This window comes from Lichenostomus cassidix, chromosome 2 (genome assembly GCF_008360975.1).
Source record: "Lichenostomus cassidix isolate B80296 chromosome 2, HeHo_3.0, whole genome shotgun sequence".
NCBI classification, from domain to species: domain Eukaryota; kingdom Metazoa; phylum Chordata; class Aves; order Passeriformes; family Meliphagidae; genus Lichenostomus; species Lichenostomus cassidix.
Genome location: NC_139482.1, coordinates 70,566,084 through 70,579,611, shown reverse-complemented (window position 1 = coordinate 70,579,611; position 13,528 = coordinate 70,566,084). Strand labels below are relative to the sequence as shown.

At 40.5% G+C, this 13,528-nt stretch overlaps 1 long non-coding RNA gene across 1 annotated transcript; it reads left to right on the top strand.

Moving 5' to 3' along the window:
• The first annotated feature begins 1,415 nt into the window (after positions 1–1,415).
• On the top strand, positions 1,416–4,077 carry LOC146441623 (uncharacterized). Its single transcript, XR_014850458.1, has 3 exons — positions 1,416–1,801; positions 2,479–2,737; positions 3,731–4,077. It is a non-coding gene; the product is annotated as an uncharacterized LOC146441623 (long non-coding RNA).
• The last annotated feature ends 9,451 nt before the right edge of the window (positions 4,078–13,528 follow it).

The window sequence follows — 13,528 nt, the reverse complement described above, 5'->3', positions numbered from 1 at the left end:
TTTGATGTGCACAGCTGAGCAAGAAGTCATCACCAAAATAAACTTGATTCAAACACACCAGAAATGTTTTTGTTTCTTTTATTTTTGCTCTTTGCACTGAATTCTATGGCATGTAATCTGCATAGACTAGAGATTAATATAACTATAAATACTCATTTTCAAAACATTTGTTGACTTATCTTTTTAGCCTTTTTTAACTCTGCCTAAATATTTTTAATTGTTCATTATTTTGTTTACAGCCATCTGATGAAAACCATGAGAAGTAGATGAGCACAGTTCTAACTCTTTGTGGGAAAGAATGTGAGTTTTAATTTGCATGTTTGAGTACAAGCTCTGCTTGGAAAGACAGGGAATGTGTGAAACTTCTTATCATAGAGGCCAAGGTATTTTTAAGGTGTAAAGTCAAGCATATATAATTAGCAGGGAGCAACAGGGCATTTGCGTAGAAACCCCCTGGTGTGTCAATGGGACCCTAGAGGCTTGCAGAGCCTCACCTTCCATTCCTTCTCCTAAAAACTGCATAATCATTACTAATGTAACGATAATTGACAGTTCATGGACACAGCTTACATTTTAAAGCTTCCTCACATGGGAGAGAAGATATCCCCTGTCAAGCAATGCTTCCTCATAATTCTTTTTTTTAGTCTCATTAAGGAAATATTTCAAATCACTGCTTCTGCTGTAAACTCCCTCCTGTTGGTTACTCCTCTTCCCTACTGCATGCCAGCAGCAATGCAAAGTCTTCAGAAATTTTCTCTACAGGCATTAACTATCCTGGTTTCCTTAAAGGAATGAGTTTCTCCCTCTCACACACTGTGGTACAATCTCAGGATAAGCAGTGGTGGTATTGACAGAGGAGTCATGACTTGCTACAGAATTGCTCAGGGAAGGATGTGCTCACCACAGTGGAAAAGGACACACAGAGTTTTCAGGTGGTAGATATCCCAAGACTGGTTTTGTCTTCACTACTAGAGAAGGTAGACATGAAAAACTGGTATCTGCTATTCTCAATAAAATGCTAAGGAAGACAAAGCTCCTGTAGTTTTCAGTTCTAGGCAAGTTAGAAGTTTACCCCTCAGATAAAGCACACAAAATGCTGAGCTCATCTTCCTACCACAGAGTAAGAGATAGAGAAGTCTTGTTTCAACTAGGGTTTTACAATTTAAGTATCCCATGTTGGCTATCCACTGGGAAAAGTCCCACCTTTGTGGCTACAAAATTAATACAGAAGTTTCCACCCCCAGTACCCAGGCATTCTACTTGCATTGTGACCTCAAACAAAACACAGAAACAAACAGAGCAGAGGCAATAATGTGTGGTCAATCACATTGAACTAATGTCATAATGTCACTAGGTTAAATAAAGGTCTAATTTAATATGGTAGGATCCATGCCCACAAACAAGCCCACTCATGATTTAATATTGTGCTTTTGGGCACAAACAGCACGTGCTCTGCTGCCACCTCTGATGCACATCTGCGTGCCTATGTGGATCCCCACAGCAACAGCCAATGGCTCATCCACATCATAAATACTGCTGAGCTCCCCTCACTCCCCTCCACACAAAGTAAATTCATCCTAATCACAGTTGGCTCTGGTGGCATTTTAAATTCCTTTTCTAGACTGCAGGAAGCTCCTTCCTTTTATCTTTAAAGGAAAGTTAAATTCTTATGCAACCAACTCCAAGACCAAACTTTAAAGAACAATGCTGTTGACCTAAAGGCATAATATGAACCACTGGAGACAGCAAATCCATCACTACTGAATCAAGGCTTAGCTAACTTTGGATTATCTTCCCACAAGTGATTTCTTTATTGTTCTCATGAAAGTGACTTCTAAATTAATGAGAAATACCCTGAGTGTTTATCCTATTGAGCTCTTTCTCTTGCTGCCTGAAAAAAAATTAATCATTATTTAATTAATTATTTAGTTGGGTCCCTTTTGAAAAGAAATATCTTCATGCAAGCGGCTCTCACCTCCAGACTTAAACAAAATCAGCACTCCTATCTCATTTGATTTAATAGGAGATTACAGGCTTAATACCACTTTAATATTACATACTAAACAAACACAAAAAGAATAGTTCATCCAGGGGAAAACAGCAGGTTGGGAAGATCTGGTGATATTTGCCTTCTACTGTCATCAAGGAGGACACTTGAGACTTGGAACGGCAGGCCTGTCATCACCACAGGATGCAGCTCTTGTTAAAAGGGAATACTATTTTTAAAATATAACACAGATGCCTTAGCAGAATTCTAAACAGATGTATGATATCACACAATCCACACATAAATAGAAATGGCCAAAGGCAAAACAACACAATTAGGCAAAGAGTAAGACTTTTCTGTTTTGTCTTGATTCTTTCTGTAGATAAATATTGACTAATGTAACGCAAGAGCATTGCAACCATATCCCCACTAAAGGTGAGTGACTGAAACTGATATACCAATTTTTCTCATTGTTACATTTCTTGGCTCAGGTGCACCTTGAGAAAAGTCCTTCCCAAGTGTACTTAGCAGCTGCTCTGAAGCCACCAAATTGATGAGTAACAGCAGTGCCAAGTCTTGACTACGAACAAAGAGGATATGACAAGAGATTTCTGATATTGCAGTAGTGCTTAGGTGACAAGCCTTGTGGAACAAGTACATCTGAGGGACATTTGGGACAGGCAAAGCAATTCAACCAAGCAGTGAACTTGGGTGACAATAATTCATGTTAAAACCTGTCAGCATCCAAAGGTATGATACTGTCTGAGATGTGACGCTATCAGCCTCAATCTTGTGTTCCTCCTGTTTAAAACCATGAGCTCTGCCTCACTTCTGAAGGGCAGCAGAGCAGCCCCTGGAAGGACAGAACACACAGTGCACACAGACCACCTCTTCACTCTCTGCAATTTTCAGTGCTTTTGTTGTTGTTTTCTCTCTCTAATCTCACATAGAAGAGTAAGTTCCTCCCCCTCCCCATGGCTGCCCTACTACTCACGCTGTTTCTGCAGAAGAGATTATCCAGCACATGGGGCAGAGTAGGAACTGCCCCATCCCAGGCAACCACCTCTCTTAAGATCTCTGGGGTTGCTTTTTCCTGCCTCTTCACATCTCTTTTCTTTGCTCATACATCACTCCAGTGTTCTCATGTGTGACACGATCAGCTCTGCAGCATGGAAGTTATTTGACCAGGTTCCACCTCAGCACGAAGTTGTCAAAAGCTCATAATTCTCCTACAAAATGCCCCAGGACTTTCTACATTATTCCTCTCTGCTTGGGGAACACCTTCCACACCAGTCCATGTCAATCCTTATTTAGTCTTCCTGCCAATGATGCTGCAAGGCCAGGAAGCCTCCAGATCTGAGGATGAAAACCTGGATTTTGAGATTCTTTCCTCTCAACAGCCCTACTTTATGCCATCCCAAGGCCATGCCTCCATGCTGCTCTCAGTCAGAAAGCCCTGAACATTTCTCTGCCTTCTCTGAGCTCAAGGCTGGGCAGCTAGGGCTGCACTTTTCATCAATCTCAGAGGAAACACTGACTATGCTGGACAGTGAACACCTGTGGTGGGTGAACAAAGCTGAAAGTTTTCACACCCCCACAGTTCTGAAAAGCCAGCTGACACAATTCATAAGAAGCCTGGAGGTCCGGAGACAAAGCTGTGTTTTAATCAGACACATTGCCTCCGACTTTCCTGTTCCCAGATTTGGGTAGCACACCATTATTACTCCCATTTTTTCCACACAGAAACCCATATTCACCACATCTTAAAGGGAATAGAGTAATGATCCCTACCAGTCAGCTTCAGAAAAGCCAGATGTGCTCTACTCCCCATCTCCTAAGGCTCTTCCCCTCTTTCCCTACCTCTGCCCCTCGTTTACTCACCATGAGCATCAGGTGCAACTGTAGAGGAAACCTCAGCAGAAGCATCTCTCACCTGAAGGAGGTCTGAAGAGCAGGGTGAGGAGAGGAATCAGGTTACCAGAAAAACTGTCCTTTGTTTTCCAAGGTGTAGAGTGGAAAAAGAAATCAATATTGAGTTTCAGTTGAAAATAGAAAGTTTTTATTCTAAATACTCTCTCTGTCATTGACTGGGGAAGGCATATTTTCTACAACTGATAAGTTCTATATCTTTAGATACACTTTTAAGGGAATATATAGCTAGAAAGGTTTTAAAGTAAACTCACTTTGTAAAAGACATTTTAATATCAGCAAATTGTAATTTCAAAGCTAGCTGTTAATTATTAAACTTGAGCATGTATCCAAGGTCATTTCTGTTCCTTAACATAATACTAGGTTAATGCATTAAGATAAAATATACTGGTTTATTTGTTATTGAAAGGGTTCTTTCCCTTGTGTATTACTTTTATCTTTATAGAGCTATATTAATAGAAAGAAAAAAATGGGCAAACATCTCTTACTATGCAGTTCAGCTTTATCTGCAGCCCAATGGACTAACTTTATTTGTATGCATTAATTTTATTTGTTTCAAACATTATTTGTTATTTCATAAATATATATAAATGTAGAATCCATGTGCTAACTTAATTATACAGACTATCTTTCCCAGTGGGGAAAAAAAAACAGGAGAGAGGGAAGGAAAGGACGTGGGAGGGCCAGGGAGAGGGTGGTAGTGATTGCTTACCTGGGAAAATGAGGTGCAAAGATGTCTCAGGAGATTGAGCAGAGAAAGAGGAAGAGTGGAGAAATGGGGCTTCATGGAAGGTCATACTGCTGTTGATACTTTCAGGGGTTGGAAGAAATGAGGGGAAAAGGAAAGATTAAATTCCTCTGATTCCCCCGATACCACCATGGCACTTCCCCTTGCTCAAAAAGGATGGCAGCAGCAATCCCAGCACTGCATGGGGCTGTCCAGGGGTAGACAGCTGTGGATTGCCCAAGAGCCAGCCTTCACCTCATCTGGGCAGGACAGGCAGAGTGTTCTTCCTGGGCCATCCTGCCCCACACAGCCATCAGCATGAGCACCAAAACTGCTCTCCATCTCCCCATAGCTACTGGAGAGGCTCAGCCCTCAGGGCTCCTCTCTGGTCACTTGCCAGCGCTGGGGTTAAGGAGCCCCAGAGCAAGTTTGTCTGAATCACTGAGTTTTGGCCCAGGGTGCTCTAAGAGTGACAGCACTAAGATAGGACTGACTGTAAGCAGTTTTGGTCTTCCCTGTCCAAGATACAAGTCCAGTGAGGGACCACTGAGGTGTTGAAGGGACTGGAGTACCTGCCCTGCAAGGAAAGTCAGCGAGATGGGGCTGTTCAGCCAGGAGAAGAGCAAGCTTAGGGAAGTCTTATGACATGTATCAATACCTGAGGGGATGAATGCAAAGAGGATTGGAGCCAGGTTCTTCTCAGTGGTGACCTGTGACAGATGAGAATCAATGGGTACAAACTGAAACACAGGAAGTTCACCCTGAACATCAGGAAATGCTTTTTCACTGTGAGGGTGACCAAGCACTGAGACAAGTTATCCAGAGAGGTTGTAGAGTCTCAGTCCCTGGAGATATTCAAAAGCCATCTGGACATGGTCCTGAGTAACTGGCTGTTTGTGGCCCTGCTGGAGCAGAGAAGGTTGTTCAAGATGACCTCCAGAGGTGCCTTCCAGACTCAACCACTCTGTGACCCTGTCCTTGCAGCTCTGTAATGCAGATAATAGGCTGTATCTGCATTGCACATTAAACTGGGGCCATGTCTTAGCTGAGGCAATATAGAAAAGTCTGTGAATACTTTTGTACCTTAGTATACTGTAAGTTTTGATTAAAAAATTGAAGTGCTTTTTCTGGAAAATTTACCGAGGTGATCATGACCTGGAAAAAAAAGGAGTTGGAAAAAACAACCTATCCTTTAATATGTGGGGTTTATGTAAATTTTAAACCATACAAAATTGAATTATACCTGCGTTATGTTCTTTTTATATTAAATGCACTAAAAATCTTAAAGGGAGCATGGCATTATAAAAGGAAGACCTTTTCATTGGGGAAAAAAAAACCACACAGGAAGTTAGTACCCACCCAGTGAAAGGTTAAAGGCTTGTCACTTGAGGGATTTTTATTGTTTATACACACATGTATTCTTTTCACTAGGGCGGTACACCTAAATGGCGTTCTTACTTCCTCTCTCTGTGCTCAAGGTCTAAAAATACAAATAGAATTAGAGATAATTATAATTTTTCATCCCTGGCAAGTCTATAAAGTGATCTCTAGATAAAGTTTCAGGGCTCAAATAAATTCACACTTTGCAGTAAGTCTAGATGGGCTGCAGAAGTAGTTACATAGAAATGTCATCTAATTACAGAAAATTCATACTTCCTATCCAGACCCCATACCAATAACCTGTGTCCCTTCTTTTTTCCTTAAAGAGAAAATCCCAGAGCTCAGGCATTAGATATTCTCAGGCTGAAGAGGGCTTGGAAGGCAGCTTCAGACCACACATCACTATTTCTAGAGGCCACCTTGAGCAGAGGGAGAGAGGGGGTCACAAGCCTGCAAAGGACGGGTCACCCTGACTCTTTGTACTTTGCTCTTTGCATTCACACAGGATTCGCCACACTGATGGGAATAAATTGGTACTTTTTAAAATGGGAATGACACCTGCTGCAGTCTCACAGGCCACTGACAAGCAGGCCTGACACAAGCATTTCATTACCACTGTCAGAATTACAGTGAGTGACAGCCAGAAAATTGTTAAGTATTTCAGCAGGATTGGGGTAGAGCTCTGATTAATATTTAAGCACCTATGTTTGCAGAAGCAACATTCTTATTTGCTTTTAAAATACTTCTCATTACAGTGTAGTCCAGTATTCATAAGGCAAAATACAGCCATGTGGCATCTGGGAATAATCCTATGCTTTGTTTTCTTGTTTGAGAGAATTTTCATAACCATATGGAAGTATCTCAGTAATTCCCACTGTAACTGAACTGGAACTGCTGGATTAAGACAATCTTCAATCTTCAATGCCTACCTGCAGAACCAATTTACTTCAGGACCTACCTCACAATCTAACACTGTGGAAATTGACAATTTTCTGATTACAGCTAGTGGCCTCAAGTGCTGGCATGGCAGCAGACTGTACTGAGTCCATGAGTTTCTTCTGTTTCTGGCTCTTACTGCCATAAAACACCTCAACCGTGAAGAAAAAAAATGCTGTCATAATCTTGAATTATATCTCTGTCTGAAACAAAAACAACAAAAATCTGAGGTGAAGGTATGGAAAGATATTGAAAGCAGAGTTATTTTCCTGGTTTTGGTGGGAGTTCCTGGAATTCAAACAAACCCAAGTGAACTTTTTTCAAAATAGTAAACACTCCGAACCCAAATGTGGAAAATACTAGACCTGAAGTACTGGTCTGGAAAAAAATACATGAGATAAGACTGGAGGACAGCCTAAAATGAGCAGGGCTCTTCCTCACTGGTACCTGTGCAGTAAATCTCTTATGGTATCTAATCTTTCAGAAAACTTGGGAGCCTTTGCTTGTGAGCCATAAGAGTTACAGAAAGTGACCTTAAAAAGAATCACAATGACAAATTTCCACCATCAGTGCCAAGCTGGTTGCACCTCTACTCCTGCCCAAAACACAAAAAGGAACGAAATTGATTCTTCAATTTGGTATTGAGATTAGCTATGTTTTGGATAAAATCCTGGAAATTGAAATGCAGGGAAGTCTAATGGACATCCCGGTGCCAAGCCAGGTCAGTGTCAGGTGAGATCTGTGTGCATCTAGGAATGAAATTTTAGGTGTGTTGCAAGCTCCTATATTTATTTTGTAATTGGAAAGGGATTCAGGGTTCAGTGACCCAGGTAAACTGGAATGAGGTTAACACATTAAACTCCAACTGCTTCTGATGAGAATTACCTTCAACCATTGTCATTTCTGCTGTGGGACTCCAAGGATTATGCATTAATTATCAAAAATAAATGGAATTACATATGCGTGTTCTGAAGAAAGACTGTACGGATGATATGTGGGAATAGACTTGGTATAAAACCCCACATCTTCTAGTGCATCAACAGGAGGGTGTTCATTTACATCAGCTGAATTTCAGACTGACAGTCTGCAGAGTAATTTTTCAAAATGGTTTGAAATATGAACCTTCTTAATAAAAGGGTGGATTTACTTATGATAGTTTATATCTGCTTTACTCTCTTACTCCTAGTATCTGTCAAATGAGTTTTCAAGGTACTCTCTAAATTCATCGCTCCAGGAACCTAAAGATGATTTTATGTGTCTTAAAACACTGTGCATTACTACTAAAGTGGAAGATGAAGCTATAAACAAAATTAAAATGATTTTGAAAATACCATTACTTATCTTAAAGCTGTCACTGTAGCACAGGAGATAATGCCTCTACTCAACCACACATGGCATCATGCAAAGTTTTTATAATAAAAGAGTTAAATGGCTACCAGTGAGCATAAACCAGAATACTGTGGCTCAGTTCTTAATAGAACGAGAAAGCAGAGTGAGTTTTGTACTTGGAAACATTCCATGAATGAGTCCAAAACAGTAATTTCATTTGATAAAGGAGATGTCAGTCTGTAATTCATAAGGCACCTCAGTTCTGTGAGCATTAAAAACTGAGCCAGTTTAAAAGATTGCATATTTTAAAGTCCTGGTCCCTTAGTCAGGCAAAATAAAATATTTTGCCTATGTCAAAGAAAAGCTTTGCCACCAGCCTTCAAGATTGTATTGTAAGGCAGAAATATTGCCCTCTCCTCAGGCAGTAAAAGCCTGGTATTCAGTGAGCCAGTATGCTTCTGAAGTATGAACATCACAGGATTTCTGAGCAAGGAGTAAGCAAAGCCATTTTGGAGACACATCTGCACACTGCCAGTAATCGGAGAAGGGGAGTCTCCTCAGTCACAGCGTACTTAAAAAAACCCTCCCTTTTAACTGCAATACTCTGCTTTGCCTAAGTACCCTTTTCAAACCTTGTTTTGAAAGGTAATTCATAAGGAGTGTTCACACATGACTAACAGCATGAGGTTGCTGCTTTCATCGACCCTTGAAATATAATCACTCAAAACTACAAAATAGCTTCTGCTGAGGAGAACGGATTTGCCTAGAGGGAGGTGATTTTCACACCAGGGTCACCTGTCAACACCCGAAACCAGCATGAGCTTAATCCCTTCAGAAGTAGCTGTGACGTCCCCTCTTGGAAAACTATTTGAGTGGCCAATGGACACACCTACCCAATCTAGACTGAGCCTGTGAGCACAAATGCTTTTGCCTTCATTGACAGAGTAGTTACAAGGCAGTCACTCAAAGCAAACCAAAGGTACTGATCTACCTGACCCCTTTACAATCATATCAGCTTGCACAAAAAGAGTTTACAGGCTGTGTTTGGATGTGTATAATTGTGAAAATGTCTTTAAGGAACCTACAAAAAAATTACCCACAAGTGCTAGCTTTCTAGAAAAAGCCAGGTCTTGCTTAGCCCAGAGAGAGATTTCACATCACAGAAAGGTCTTCTTGCTCCACTGCCTGCACCACCTGACTGCGCTGGTACAGAGCCAATGCAGACTGCTGCTGAACTGAGATGTGCCTTCTGCATGTTCAATCCAGAAAACAATTCAGTGAGAGGGATCATTACATAGAAAAGTTAATTTCTGATGCCCCCAGAGATAGATATGTATCCAAAGCATGTTTAAACTCTGTATTGAAGGAAGCTGAGGAGCAAATAACCAAGATACAAATCCACATTAAGCCAACAGGGAGATAAAGGGAAGTGTGCTTAGCCAGGACTTTCTGGTCTGAATTCCATGCAGTATCCCAACATCTGTTAGCAAGAGCATGGAACTTCCAAGTTTGGGATTGGAGGAAAAACAGATCTCTTGAGTGAAAAAAAAAATATTAGGTGCTTAGGTATTGTGGCATGATGCCACAATACAGGGAGGTTAGCTGCAGTAATGTCAGTATTTCTGATGTCTGTGCATTTTAAACCACACCGGTTAAAAAATAAATTAATCCCACAGACATTTACTACCAAACTTTCCTGCAAAGCTGAGGAGATACAACCAAGCCCTTCATATTGTAGGATGATAATACTGATCTGAAATACAGAAGATAGTTTACTTCTGTAATTGTCCTGAGGAATAACTGTAACACAGCAAACATTTCTATGATTAATGGTATTTCAGATAATAGCATATACTGAAAATAGAATATATTGAGAAATATGAGAAACTCTATGTGCTTTGTTCCTGTGTTTCTTCATTCAAATATTAGAGGCAGTTTTAGATGGTTGACAATAAAGAATGAGGCTGCAGAGTACCAGCCTCAAGTATGTCGTAGTCTTAGTGTAGAAGGTAAAATCTGGATTGAAGGAAAAAATTGAAGAAATAAAAAGCTCCAGTCTTAGCTAAAGTGCAGCTACTTTCTTTCCATCACCAATTTCGAAACATTAAAGGATTTATCCCCTCTACTCCCCAGAGTTGCCTACTCCAAGTAATTGTGGTCATATTGAAATTGAGTTCTAGTAGGGAAAGCTCTACAAGCTATGAAAAGCTTATGACATCATTTTCTTATTTTTAAAACTTCTCCTCCATCACTTAGCTATGAAGTGTCAAGACTGCTGTGATCTGGTTTTCTCCACAACTCCTCAGTAATTCACTACTGTTCCACAATAGCTACTTAGCAGGAGAAAAACTGAGTCAATCTCATAGACAAACCCTATCATTTTAGTGACTTTCATAAGCCATTGATTGCAGTATTTTCTTTATCACTGAAAAGGAATGCATTTCTATGCCCAAAAGGTTTGAGTGGAAGGGATGATAAATAAGAACAATTCTCCTGATTTTATACAAGTCATGACTTAAAAGGATCACAACATGATTTGTTGTTTAGTAGGTATTACAGACCGGATTTAAACTGTGTTATAATCAATGGAAATCTTTCCTTGGAGCTTAAATTGGCTATATATCAAGACACACACAGAGATTCTCTCCTCTCCTCCCCAATACCTCCGAAATCTCTCAGGTTAAATGCATAAGCCCTATTACACCAGTTGCTGCAGCTTCCCAGTTTACAGAAGGCAGATGGAAGTGGCACAGCTCAAGCAGTACAGTGCCATAAATTCACGGATTCCTACTCTCTGGGGAAAGGCAGAAGTTGAATAAAGCACGTATATCCCACATATACAAAATGTTTTTAAAATAATGCTATCAGGCTGTAAATGCAAGCAGACAAAATAGCCCAGGACAGAACTGGGAGTGCTTACACATCCTCACAGTGAGCTTCATCAGCTCAGAGGTCTCTGCCCACTTCTCCCAGCACTCCCAGCTCAAGGTTTTGACCCAGGCAGCTCATGTCTGCCTGCACCTCCTGGTGTGCAAGATGACTGCAAAAGCAGCACTGCACAGCTAAAGCTACCTGCCTTCTTTACACAGGCACTGCCTGAACTGACTTGGCAGCTCTTTCACTTCGGTGCATGACCAGCACAAGGCTCAGCCCAGCAGGCATGAAAAAGCAATTATATGAAATGGCCTGACCCCTCAAATCAGCTGTCCTTCCTTCTGACTTCATTCCTCACATCTTCCGCCTTATGCTTGTGTCCTCTTCCCACTTAACCTCCTGCTGACAAAATGCCTGTTTGCTCTACATCCCTCTGGCCAACATTTCACCTACAGCATCCTGATGAGAAAAGCCTGGTACACTGATTCCTCCACATCTTCCTCTGCAAGGACTAAGTAACAAGATTTCACTTTGGGGTAGAACCCCTGACAAATGGCCAAGCCTGAGACCAGGACATCTTTGTCCCTACAATTAGCTTCCTGTGTACCAGGCAAAGAGCAGCTCCACCCCACACCCATCTAGGAGGAAAGCTTCACAAACTCCATTCAAACTTCCAGAATCAAAGAACAGCTGAGTGTAGTACTCACTTTGTGTTCCCCTGATATTTTTTAACCACTATTTGTGTCTTTTCACCTCAAATATAAAATTTCAAATGCTTTTTCCCAGTCTTTACTGTATCATTCCTCATAAACAAGTAAATAATAGAAATGGGGAAATATTGTTCTCTAAAGAAATATTTTTCCCCTCTAAGAAAAACTGTACTATTGAAACAAGTTTGTATTGTACAGAATGTGACCAGACATTTCATTCCAGAAATTATCACATTATATTCATTAACCACAGGACAATGGTGCCTCAAGGTTAGTGCCCAAGGTCTGGGAGTTTAGAATTTAGGTGACAGCAACTGTATGATCCATTGAAAAGACCACACTCAGTTAAGCACTGTTTAACATGCTGCCTATGTCTGCATGACAACAATGAGGGCATTATGTCCAAATCCTGTGATAACATCCACATCTGAAACTGAAATCCTACATTTAAATGATAAGATGGTGATGAAAGCCATAGACTGCATGACAAAGCAGCATCTGCAATCTCAGTCCTAAACTCTGAGCTGATGGGAGATGGACCTGAATGCTAAAGGAACAAGGAGAGTATCTATCACTTTTATATCCCACATTCATGACACGGGGGAAGATACTACATCTGATCAAATAATACAGAATGATTCTGGTCTCTGAATACTTTGTGATTGAAAGGAGTGAGCATAATAGATCCACAGAGCTGTAGGCCACAAAAAGCGGTAATTAATTGACCCAGTATGCCTCTCTGTATTTTAAAATTGATTAATGCTCATCCACCTAGTCTTGTACTGGAACCAGTATCTTGTACTTGAAGTACACATTCCAAAGAGGTGATATGAACATCAGAAGGATGGGGAAGAAATTTGTGGGGGTTTTGTTATGTTGTTATCAGAGCTCCTAGTTCAAAATCTGTGCTTTATTTGCTGTCTCCACTGGTGTAATTTTAGCTTCCAGCTATAAGATCATGTCACACGCTTGTCTAGACCTCATTACTCTCTCTCCTTGAAAGAACTTCTCCACTGTAAACCTGTCACCTCTTGATTCTCATTGCCGATAAAATAAACTGAGATACTTAAGTCTTGTTTCAACACCAGATCCCTAAGCCCTCAAAAACATTCACTTCATTTATTGTTTCAAAAAATCCTTTTGAAACAGCAGACACTGGAAGACTCTGTAACAATCTCACTGTGGGTAACATACTACTAACTAATAGCTTAATTATAGTTGAGTTAATAATATTAACACATAAGTCACAAACTATTAGCTAATCAGTAAATCAGTCACAAGTACTACCTATATTTCACCATTCCTGAAGAGCAACAAAGTCCTGTTTCCTATATATTGTCCTTCTCTCTCCTTCCTCATCTCCTCTGACACTCAAATTTCTGAATTCCAGTGGTTTCTTGAGACCATTAGTCCACTCCACCAACGCCTGTTTATACCTTTAACTATCACTTATTAAAACCAAGAGTCCCAATTTCCAACAGTGCTAAGACACTACAAGTTTGACACTTATTTCACCTATGTTTATGTTTGTTTGCTGCTTCCACTCCCATCTTTCACCTTTTTCTCTAACAGAACATCCTCTGTTCTCCATCAGCCAATTGTATTACTCCAGAGTTTCATTTATATCAGTGAATGATAACAGGTGCTAGGAAAGCT